The sequence below is a fragment of the Phoenix dactylifera genome, chromosome 2 (genome assembly GCF_051530095.1).
Source record: "Phoenix dactylifera cultivar Ajwa chromosome 2, Ajwa_hap1_PhDact_Kaust_v1.1, whole genome shotgun sequence".
Classification (NCBI taxonomy): Eukaryota; Viridiplantae; Streptophyta; class Magnoliopsida; order Arecales; family Arecaceae; genus Phoenix; species Phoenix dactylifera.
In genome coordinates this window covers 12,412,048-12,424,448 of record NC_143191.1, presented here as the reverse complement: position 1 = coordinate 12,424,448, position 12,401 = coordinate 12,412,048, and positions in this window count along the sequence as shown.

Here is a 12,401-nt window from a genome sequence, read left to right as displayed (position 1 = left end):
CGAGTCGACTCCGGAAAAGTATGAGTCGACTCCCGCTACAGACGAGTCGACTCCTGATCGCGCGAGTCGACTCCAACCCACCAACGGACACATTGTCAGGCTGTGCAGAGTGTGCAGAACGGGCAGAAAAAGGTGTCTAACGGCTAGTTTCCGTGGGGGTTGGTTTAAATAGCCACAGAAGACTGTAGCAAAGTAGAGAACAACCATTTCACTCCAAGTATTCAAGCATTCAATCTCTGCAACCTGTTCTTCAACGAAACAAGTGGGAAGAGCTGCATTAACTGCATCCACCTACATCTTTCCAGCAATTAAAGAATCCTCCTCCTGCATTCAAGTCGACTACACATTCAAGAGGAGACCCGAAGTTTAAGAAGCCATTCCTCTTCTCCAACTTAAAAGCGTTTGAGGGCGTCTAAACTCTTTTCAGATTATATTGTTTTCCATCTGCTTTTGAGAAGCTTAGTTTTCTGTTTGTCTATTTTATTTACAACTTGTATCTGCTTGGTTCAATCGGGGGATTGAATCAAGGGTATTGAGGTTAGTTGGTGAGCCGAGTGTAAAACCAACGTGTGTAAGGGTTCGATTGTGATCCCGGAAAAACAATCGGGGTGGTTCTAGTCGGTGAGCCTGGAAAAACCGACCGAGTTCGTTGTGAGCTCGTAATACAACAAGTTTGGTTTTGAGCTTGGAAAACAACCGGCTGTAATCCAAGGGGGTTATAGTGAATTCCCAAGTGAGACTTGGGGAGTGGACGTAGGAGCAAGGGTTAGCTCCGAACCACTATAAAACTTGGTGTTTGTGATTGATTGTCTCTCTTCTTCTTCCTCTCATATCACTCACAGCACATAGCATTTAATTAAACAACTTGCAATAGTTTTAATTAGTCCTTCACAACGTTTTAAATAGCTAAATTATTTTAAAACCCAATTCACCCCCCCTCTTGGGTTGTCTATCTGGGCAACAGTTACTAATATCATTTTCTTCTGAATTAATCATCAGAAATCTATTGGCTGCATATCCTATGAATATGGCATCCACTGTTTTAGGTCATATTTCTTTTCTTTTAAAATTAGGTATTTTTACTTTTGCCAAGTACCCCCACACTTTCAAATAGCTAAAATTTGGTTTTTTATGTTTCCAAACCTCATATGGGGTAAGATCATTATTTTTAGAGAAAATTCTATTGAGGATATAACAGGCTGAAACTAGAGCTTCCCCCAATAAATTCTCTGGTAGTCCTGAGCTTATAAGCATGGAGTTAACTATATCCATTAAAGTTCTATTCTTCTTTTCTGCTACTCCATTTAATTGGGGAGAATAGGGAACAGTAACTTTATGAATGATTCCATTATCTTCACAAAATTGAGTTATATCATTATATGTATATTCACCTCCATGATCTGATCTAAGAATTTTAATTTTCTTTTTTTTGTTTGTTCTCATCTTCGATCTTAAAAATCTTAAATTAGCGGAGCACCTCATCCTTGGTTTTAATTAGGTAGATATAACAGAACTTGGATAAATCATCTATGGAGGTCACAAAGTATCTGTTACCTCATCTAAAAGTTTTACCAGAGTCACAAACATCACTATAGATCAACTCTAATAGATCTGAATCCTTATTAATAGATTTAAAAGGCTTCCTAGGGAGTTTGACTTCTATACAAATTTCACATTTCTCGTGGTTCTTAAGATCACTTTTTGGTATTAAATTTAGGTTCATAAATTGCTTAATTGATTTATAATTTACATGACCTAATCTACCATGCCAAATAGAAGGAGGTTCTAAATTCATAATTAAAGGATTTTCATTCATTGAAGGAACTATTATATTCAACTTAAACAATCCTTCACTAAGGAATTCTTTTCCAATAAACATTACACCATGAGAAATTATAATTTTAGTGGACTCAAAAATAAGACGAAAGTCTTGCTAGACAAGCAAGGAACCACTAATAAGGTTTCTCCTAACAACCAAAATATATTGGACACCGTGCAGGGATAGGACTTTTCCAAAAGTGAGCTTTAAGTCCACATGTCCCGCTCCTAGCACACGCACCTCTGAGCTGTTTGCCATGATCAAAGCTCCTCTACTTGAGACCTTGTAAGAAGAAAATCAGAAGCGATCCGAACAAATATGAATACCAGCTCTGGTATCAATCCACCAATCAAGTACTTGTAAAGTCATGTTAACTTCGGGAGTAAAAAAAATAGACTTGAAAGCAGTCTCAGAGGAGCCAGCACCAGAAGTCACCATGTTGACTTGAGCACTGGTTGTGTGTGGACCTTTGTTCTTGGATTGAAGAGGTGCAATCTTCTTATAAAAGCATTGGGGAGACAAATGGTTAGTCCGACCAGACACAAAACAGAAACGAACACCATCTTTCTCTTTCTTCTTTTTCTGCTCTTGGGATTGGATAGGTTTCCTATTGAAGTGGTGGTTAGGGCTTCTAGGGTTGTAGGGTTTCTTTTTGAAATGCTTATTGTGGTTATGATGGAAGAGTCGGTTCTGATTTTTCTTATGTGGGGCCTCTACATTATAAGCATTATTTTTGTATCTAGTAGAGGTCTTACTCTTGAGCGTATGCTGCTCTTCAATTCTAATGGAGTTCAAAACTTGGGTTAAGATGAGATCTCCTTGGGTATGGCTTAGAGTCTTAGCTAAATCAGACCAAAAATTGGATAGTTTATCTATCAGACAGGCTACTTAGAATGATTCATCTAAATCAGTTTCATTAGCCCTAAGCTGGTGGATCAGGATTTCAAAATCATGGATTTAGTCATTCATAGACTTTGAATTCACCATCCTAAAGTTATTGAAATCGGAGGCCTTGAACTTCTTTACCCTAGCATCATCAAGACCATATTTGCTTTCTAGGGTGTCACAGAGTTATTTGGTACTCTTGGCTGTGTAATAAATATTATACAACCTCTCTGAAAGGGCACTTAAGATTCTATGGATGCAGTGATAGTCAATCTCATCAGTTGTCCTAGAGAGTGTGCTGGCAGAGGCAGAAGGTTCACTGTGGAAGAAGGGTGAACTCCGATTTGGGTTGTGGCGAGTAGCAAGTCGTGAAGCAGTTAGGTTAGACCTGTTATCAACTTCAGTAGTGCTCTCACCTATGGCTGAGATCAAGCCTAATGTGGTGAGCCAGAACCGCATTTGGTTCTACCACCTTCTAAAGTTATGACCATCAAATTTTTCAGATTTGGCACTAAGGTGCTCACTAGTGTTAGAGGCCATAGGTTCAAAGTTATAGAATATAGAAAAGAGACAGAAACCTGAATGAAGGCAAAAAGTTTATGTCAAAAGATTGCACTAAAATTTATATTGAATTTTGGATGTCTAGTTAATATATCCAAAAAAATAATAGCCGGATCATGCTTCAAATCGGTGGTGGAGCACTAGGCTCACTTGAGTACTAGCCTCTTAGGCACATATACCTTTTTGACAAGCTTTTCTTGGACACTATTAGTTAGTGAATATAATCATTAGATATCATACAAATCAACTTTTAGAAAAACCTAAGTGCAACTTAAATTAGTTATTATGGATGAACCAATTTTCGAATTTTCGTTTGAATGGGATCTAGAAATTACTCCTGGAGGAGTCTAAATGGAGGTATGATAAATCTCTTGGAGGTTAAACAAATTATTACCTTTTGAGAATAATTGATTATCTTATTAAAATAATTGATTACTAATTTTGTGCTAGCAAAATAATTATTGTAATTGAGATCTAATATGTCATTCAATAAATTATATATTAGAATAATTTATTACGTTATTAGAATAATTGATTACTAATTTTGTGCTAGCAAAATAATTATTGTAATTAAAATCTAATATGTCAATTCAATGAATTATATATTAGAATATTTTATTACCTTATTAGAATAATTAATTACTAATTTTGTGCTAGCAAAATAATTATTGTAATTGAGATCTAATATGTCAATTCAATGAATTATGTATTAGAATAATTTATTGCTTTATTAGAATAATTGATTACTAATTTTGTGTTAGCAAAACAATTATTGTAATTAAGATCTACTATGTCACAAATTGTAATAGAGAATTAATGAATTATATATTACTAACAAAAACAAATACTTCTTTAGATTGTTAGCAATATATCACCAAATAAGCAAATAAAACTATAATTACAATTAATAGAATAATCTTAAAAGGAATAATATATATATATTATTCGAAATCAAAAGATTTCTATTTTAGCACAAAAGAAATCTATTCTATAAAACATGTAATAAATTTAAATTATAACTCGTAAATGCAATAGATCTACTAATATTTAGTTTGAAATAAAGATAAGAGGAAATAGCCTGAATGAAGGCAGGTCGAAGCGCGTAGACACTGCCCATACGGGTCTCCCGGCAATTTGGGGACGTTTTTTCGGCCGCGCATGTATTTAATTTTTCCAACAAGAACAGCTAGATATAATAATAAAAAAATAGTATTTGGAGTTCAAACAAACACATAACACTAAAATTTTAGATGATTCACCCAAAAAGCCAACATCCACTTGGAAGTAAGAAATCCATTACATAATAATATATAATAATAAATAAGTTGCAAGAATTGCACCTCTAAAACTAGGTTTTAGCATAAGAATTACAAAAGAGAGATTACTGCCAAGGATAATTCAAAAAAAGGAGGCGGATATAAAAGGAAGTTACTTTAAAAACGCATAAGTAATTGAATCATGATAATTTTGAGATTGACACGAGCAAATACGAGCACTCTCAAATCTCGTTCTCATTTTTTCCTCTCTCTTTACTTCTCTTCTTTTTCCCTTCTCTCACCAGCTCTCCTTTATAGCTAAACACATGTTATAACTATTTCCTAACACACTACTTGTAAGAACCGGGTCTTGAATTGAAGTGGATAAATGATTTGCCAACTTATCAAAGAAAGTTGATAGATGACTTGCCGACCTCAGTTAGGAGGAAGTCGATAGATACTTGCCGACATCATCGAGAAGTAAGTCGATAGATGATTTGCTGACTTCAATTCAAAATTTATAAAAACATTATGGCGTTCTCTGTTCCATTTCAAAACAGGGCATCCATGTTTCAGGCCACAGGGAACTGCCTTACCATTGATTGGAGGCGGCACCTATCAAAGACACGACATTTATTTTCCTTCTCCTCTCCCTTATTCCACTTTAGAGGTCCCTTTTTCTCACCTCGTGACTGAGATCGTTGCTCCGTCGACTTCAAAGCATACTACTCCTCTCCCTTATTCCACTTTAGAGGTCCCTTATGGTTAGTCGCTTTCTCTTCCTATCGTTCTTCTTCCCTTCCATCTTTTTATCTCTCGTTCACTTGCTGCTCTGCATCATCTCCCAGCACATCCCTGCTTGTCTTGTATTCCTTTTCTCTTATGGCCAGTGGTTGTGCCACAAGTGGCATCCAAGGACCCCAACCAGTGGTCAACCCACTAACTCTTCCCTCCTTTCTATCTATTTCCTGTTTTCTAAGTTAATTTTAATTTCTGATCCCATAAACTTCTCATTTTTAATATGTTTGCAGTGGAACCCAGTAATCGGTAGCCAGCTCCTCTTGCCAAGTTATAGAGGCAAGATCACTTTATCCCCTTTATTTGTAATTAAATAGTATTTTTAGGAATACATAGAGGAGTTATGGTTAAGGATGTAGATTAATTTAGACAATTTTGGGGATTTAGTCTATGGGGTTTTTAGCACTAAATAGTTATTTATTTTTATCTTGAGGCTAAAAATGATTTTTGTGGATACCACTATGCTTTTGGGAAATGAATCAAGGAAGTCAATTGAAATTTGGATGGTTTTGAAAATTATTCTTAATTAATATTATTTACTAATTTATTTATCAGTTATTAGGACTTAGAGAGATTATTTTGGAATATTCAGATTTGATTGTAGTTTGCACTTGCTAGATAAGCAACCTCAACCTAATCAGGGTAATTTTAAATGGTATATATTGTTGAAAATACATTTTGTATTAACTATTGTTGAATATTTTGAAAATTGCACTATTTGTTTTGTATATTTTTAAATTAGATCAAGCATGAACCTATTATATTATCGAGCTTTTGAATATACATGGCATCCATTCGTTTTTCATAATCATGAGTTATTGTTATAATTATTCTAATTAATTAAATTTTTGGAAACTTCTACATGAACCTCTAGACTTTGTATTTTGGTATATTTAATTATATTGATTTAAAAAATCATGCTTGCATTTTAATTATTGAAATTTTAATATTTATATATAACTATGGTTTGTAAATGCTAAACCATATTTGTATATTAAAAAATAAATATAATAGTTTTGATTAAATTATTGGATTTTGTGTATATTGATTGAACTCTGTCTAACTACATTTTGGACCCTGCCAATGAAAGTTATACATCGGTATTTGGCATTTGATCATTTCGGAACTTAATTAATTTGTTTCTACAGGGGTTAAGTGTGATATTTTGGACCTACTCCACAAAAGTTAAGTGCGATACTTTGGACCTACATACTCCACATAGGTTAAGTGCGATACTTTGGGCCTGTCATATGGATCATACGTGGTTGTAGTTGTATAGATTTGTTTCCCCTTTTGCTCTCACTTTGACCGCCTGTAAGGAGATGGGCATACTAGTAAAGCTCATAGGCGGTCAAAGGAAAAACAAGCTTAGTGGCTACGTTAAAGATGCACAGGCATGCCATCGGTATTGGATTAGCTAAAAAGCGAATGACCGAAGGAAGATGATTAGAATAGCATGGGCCCTAGTATCTTAACCTTTAAGAACTTTTGCTACCATCATACCGCTCGTTCGAAAGAAGATGGATAAACTTGGATAGGGTGTAACCAAAACTATGACTGAAGAAATCCACTGTTAGTGCTACTCCTAAGTTAGAGTCCTACTGGTAATTTAAAAGCAAGGTAAAGGAAAGGCAAAGCAAAGATAATTAAAGATAAACTAGATATATTGATATCAAAGGATTTTTTCTAGAGATTCACTTATTTATATTAGAAGATAATCCACATGCAACTATTAGCTTTCAGTAGCAGTCTATGTCTTGCTCTTACTTTTGGTGATTCTGGTAATTGAGCTAGTTGTCCTTCCACTACTCACATTTATCAAAATAGTCGAATCTTACACCACCTGTTAGATCGATGATCATACGCTATCGGCCTTGACTTGTTATTAACCTCTATTTTGCTTGTCTCGTGATAGTTTGCTTTCGCCACCTTTTTCTAATCAGCCTATAGCATGGTCTTTTGTAACTTGAATTGTCTCTGAACAAATTTGGCTAGCTCTCCTTATGCAGTACTTGTTCACTTCGGTCCATCAAACATTCTTTTTGCCAACCATTTAGGCAACCAAACTAGCTTTAGATCTTGGATGAAGGCTTGGAGTCCCTACTTTAGGGCTACCACATCTACAATGATCCCGGATGTTAAGATGTGTAAATAAGACTCCCGAGTCAGTAAAATATTTTTAAAGAATAATAATCAAAAGATATTCATTAAATATTGGTAGTTGCTTCCTGTGGGGCTCATATAGCGGAGGACACGGGGTGCACCTGTTGACGTGGAAGATGGTCTGCCAGCCGACTGCAAAGGCGGCTAGGTGTCCAGTCTCTTCTCATGAGGAGAGAGGCGTTGATTGCTCGGCATGTGGCGAGACTGGTACTTGAGCCACAATGCTTTTAGAATCAGGTGATGACTGCCCGATATGGATTAGTTACGGCAGGCGGGGTAGCTCAAAGTGGTTGGAGGCGCTCCTTCCTCTGGCAGAAGATCTATAGGTACATGCCCACTATTTTGGCTAACACCAAGTGGCTGATTGGTGATGGATACAATATGGATGTTGTGGAGGACTCTTGGGTGGATATTCTCTTGGTGAGTCTCTAGCCAACCATAGTCAATATTGAGGTCGTGGATAGTTTACAGGTTTGTGATCTTCTCTGCCCTGACGAGATAGGGTAGGATACCAGCCAAATCAATCATTTGTTTGGTGGATACCTCATGGAGAGAGTTCAGCTGCTGGCAGTTTTGGAGAGTGCTGGTTCGGATGTGGGGTTTTAGTGTACATCCTGCAGTCCTAGGGTCAGAGTGAGAGACATCTATAGCCTTCTTCTGTGTGAGCAGCACTCGAGGCAGGATTGCGCCTCTTCATCTGAGGGTTGCTCTGTTTCTCTGGAAGGTAGTTTGACGTCGGCTATTAATGAGATTTGTGCTGAGCGAGAGGGGTCTAAGCATTCACCGCAGTGCCCTGGGTGCTAGGTGGAGGAGATCGTAGAGTACATTTTGTTTCAGTGTGATCGAGCTAGGAAAATTTGAAGGCTCGTTGATAGCTCGTCGGATGCTCAATGCTAGTCGGGCCCCTTCACCCAGGCGCTTAGATTGTGGGCTGCCGCTCTTCAGACCTGGTATGTGCCTATTGGGGCGACTTATATTGCTTATTATATTTAACTGGCCAGAAATGCCTAATTCTTTGGAGAGACCAGCCCTACACCTAGATTCGTTGTGGAGCAAGCCCGTGTGCAGGCATCAAATATCACCCATGCAGGTCTATCGGACAGACCTTTGACAGCTCAGGGCATATGGGGCTCTACATCTATTCTTGTAGCGTCACAGATGGTGTTTATCACCTAGAAGCTGCTACCTCTGAGTTTTCTTAAGGTCAACTTCGACGGATGTGTATTGGATGGTGGCAGAAAGGGTGGTGCGGGCTTTGTAATTAGAGGCCCGGATTCTAGGGTGGCTGTTGCTAGTGGGTCCCAGATCTTTGACATTTTTGTTTCTGAGGCGGACCTGAGGGCAGCTTGGGTTGGTTTGTGTCAAGCTTGGCGTATTCTGCGGGCCAGCGTAGTCCTGCTCAAGGGTGACTCAGCTATGATAATCGACTGGAGCTCGGGGGCACTGATAGTATAGGTGGCTACAACCCATTGCTTCGGAATATTCGGACTATGGTGGGTAGAGACATTGCCTTCTAGACCAAGCATGTCAACAGAGAGGCCAATGGAGCTGCGTACTAGGTGGCCTCGTATGTGGCCGACCACTCTGGGAAGCTCTCTAGGTTGGAAAGATGGAGCTACCTAGGGCACTCTGAGACTTGTTATTTTATGACTATTTTGGATGTATTCATACTAAAAGTGTATGAGTCATCCGTTGTAGCAAAAAAAAAAAAATATTGATAAAGAAAGGTTTGGTGATTCTCGCGCATCAGGATGTTGCATATATCTTTGTATTTGCTAATACTTACTTTAAAAAGGACTCTCGCTTGGTCACTTTTAAAAGTGGGCATAATACTAATCAAATAGTTCTTTTTTTATCACTAGAGAAATTGATCGAGTTTTATGTAGAGATCGTAAAGTTTAACAAGTGAGAGTTTAACACTCAACATAGATTGGTAGTTTTGAATGCATGTATTATAAAATACAAGAAAAAGACTAAATAAATTAAAAACCCAAGAACTAGATGGTGGAATTTGCAGGGAAAAAATAAATAGCTTTTAAGGATAGAATATTGAAGAAAAAAATGAGATCTAGATAGAACAATTAATACCATGTGGGTAGATATGACTAGCAGTATTAAAAAAACATAATTATGGAGATATTAGGAGAATTAAGAAAAAAGAGCTATCTAGTAAAGAAACTAGATGGTGTTTTTCACCTGGGAGCCCCCACCTCCGAGCTTCCTCAAGGTCAATTTCGATGGGTCAGTTCTGAATGACGGTACGCGGGGCGGTGCAGGCTTTGTCATACGGGGCCCGCACTCCAGGGCACTGGCCGTAGATGGCTGCCAGTTGTTTGATACATCGATTTCGAGAGCAGAGCTGCGTGTAGCCTGGGCGGGTCTTCGATATGCGCGGGTGGTGCTGCGGGCCAGCTCGATTATTCTGGAGGGCGACTCGGCCACTGTCATTGGGTGGATTCAGAGGGGATCGAGGGGTGAGAGCACAGACCACCCCTTGATCCACGACATAGTGATGATGATAAGAGATTGGGGGGCCATCTAGGCCAAGCATGTATTTAGGGAGGCCAATGGGGCAGCCGATTGGGTGGCTACCGACGCGGCCCACCACTCGGGGTAATGCCCTTTAGTCGGGGGAGGGGGAGCTGCCATTGGCACTCCACGAGTTGTTGTATTTTGATCTTATTGGGTGTATTCGTACACGCACTGTATAAAGCATCCATTTTCAGCAAAAAAAAGAAGAAGAAGAAGAGAATAACAATTATGGCTAAAATAGAGTGTTATGGAAGACAACCTAAATATAGGAATAGAGAAGTGCATGAAAGTTATAAGGTGACCAAGAAGAAGCTTGAAAAGGTAGTATGAGAGACTGGCTTCAAAGCATATAAATAGTGATATCACAAGTTAGAAACTATAGATGGAGAAAAAGATATCTATAAGATTGCAAGACTAGGAAATAGAAAAATTAAAATTTTGATTAAGAATAGAAATGATTAGTATACATGTAGAATTAAAGAATCTAAAATAAAGGAGTCATATAAATAATTTAGGATGCTTCACTAGTTCTATCATATATATTTAGAATTAGAGAATTTGTAATAAAGGGGCTATGAAAAAAATGATAATAGAAAAAATGATTGGACCTCATAGAATTCTTATTGAGGCTTGAAGTATTTAGCTAACATGAAAAAGTAACTTAGTAGACTAATTTGTTTATATAAAGAGCAAAAAGATGCTTGATGAATGGAGGAAAAGCACTATAGCATGATTCATAAACCTAAAGGTAATATTCAATTGTTCTAACTATTGTGATATTAAACTCATGAGTTCTACTACGAAATTTTGGAAGGGAGTCATTGAGCATAGGTTGAGACATGACACAAAAATATTATAGAACCAATTTGGCTTTGACACCAATAAGGTCAACTATAAAAGTTATTTTTTTCTTTCAAAGGTTAATGGAGAAATATGGAGAAAAGAGACAAGATCTTTCTATAGTTTTTATTAATTAAAAGAAAGCATGTGATATAGTCCCTAGAGAAGTCTTATACTGGGTGTTATAAAAGAAGAAATCTTTGTTAATTCTATTAATATGATTAAAGATGTGTACAATGAAGTAGTTACTAGTGTAAGAACTGCTGAGGGTAATCCCAGCGAGTTTTAATTTATAATAGATTTACACTAAATATTTGTTCTTAGTATTTATTTTTTCGTGCTAGTTATGGATGGTTTTATTAGGAATATCTAAGACGATATTCTTTGGGGCATGTTATTTATGAATGATAGAGTCTTAGTAGATGAAACTAAGGTTGGAGTTAATTGTAAGTTGGAATTGTGGAGGAGTGCATTAGAATCTTAGTTTTCAGTTTAAGTAACACCAAGACTAAATACATGAAATATAGTTTTAGTAAAATTAGAAATAGAGATGAAGGTAAAGTGAAAATTGAGGATCATGAATTTTCTATGAGTAATCATTTTTGGTACTTAGAATTGATCATTCATAAAGAAGAGCAGATTGAAGAGGATGCTATCTATAGGATTAAAGCAATGTAAATAAAATGGAGAAGTACAACTAGGATACTATGTGATTATAGGATACAAGCCAAGTTGAAGAAATATTTAATATGATAGTCATATGGTCAATGATGTTTTATAGTCCGGAATATTGGGTAGTTAGAAGATGATATGTGCATAAGATGTGTGTGATTCGAAATGAGAATATTGAGATGGATATTTAGTAAAAGATATAATAAGAAATAAGTTTATTTATAAAAAAGATAGAGATAACACCAATTGAGGATAAATTGAGAGAAGGTCGACTTAAGTAGTTTGTATATGTGCAACATAGGTTTGAGGGGAGGTACAGGTATAAGGAGTGATGTTATACTTGTACAAGGAAAGGACCAAAAATCACATGGGAATAAGTCAATAGGAAGAAATTGATATTGTTAAATCTTTCAAAAAGTGTAGGCCAAAATAGACCAAAATAGGAGAAAAAGGATTCATGTAAGCAACCACAACTAGTTTACGATTAACATTTAGTTGTGTTAAGTTGAGTTGAGTTATATGCTTTATTTATTTACCACAAAATATTTAAGAATTTTATAATATTATATATTTGTCTATTTATAATAAAATATTTTGGCAACAATCCGTGACCTTATCCAAAAGGCTAGCTAGAATGTGTTATTTAGATTTTTTAGCCTAGCATAAGTATCCAAAATCACTAATGTGTATAGTCAATGTGGGATTAAACGCACCCTCAAACGAGTCCTTACATACTTTTTTCATTTAAATTTTAGCATCTTTATCAAACTAAAAATCTAAATCTAATGAAATTCAATTATACACACCATATTGGCTCATGTGCAACCCAAAAAAGACTATTTGATATCATTTGTAACGATTTAGAGCATATGGGG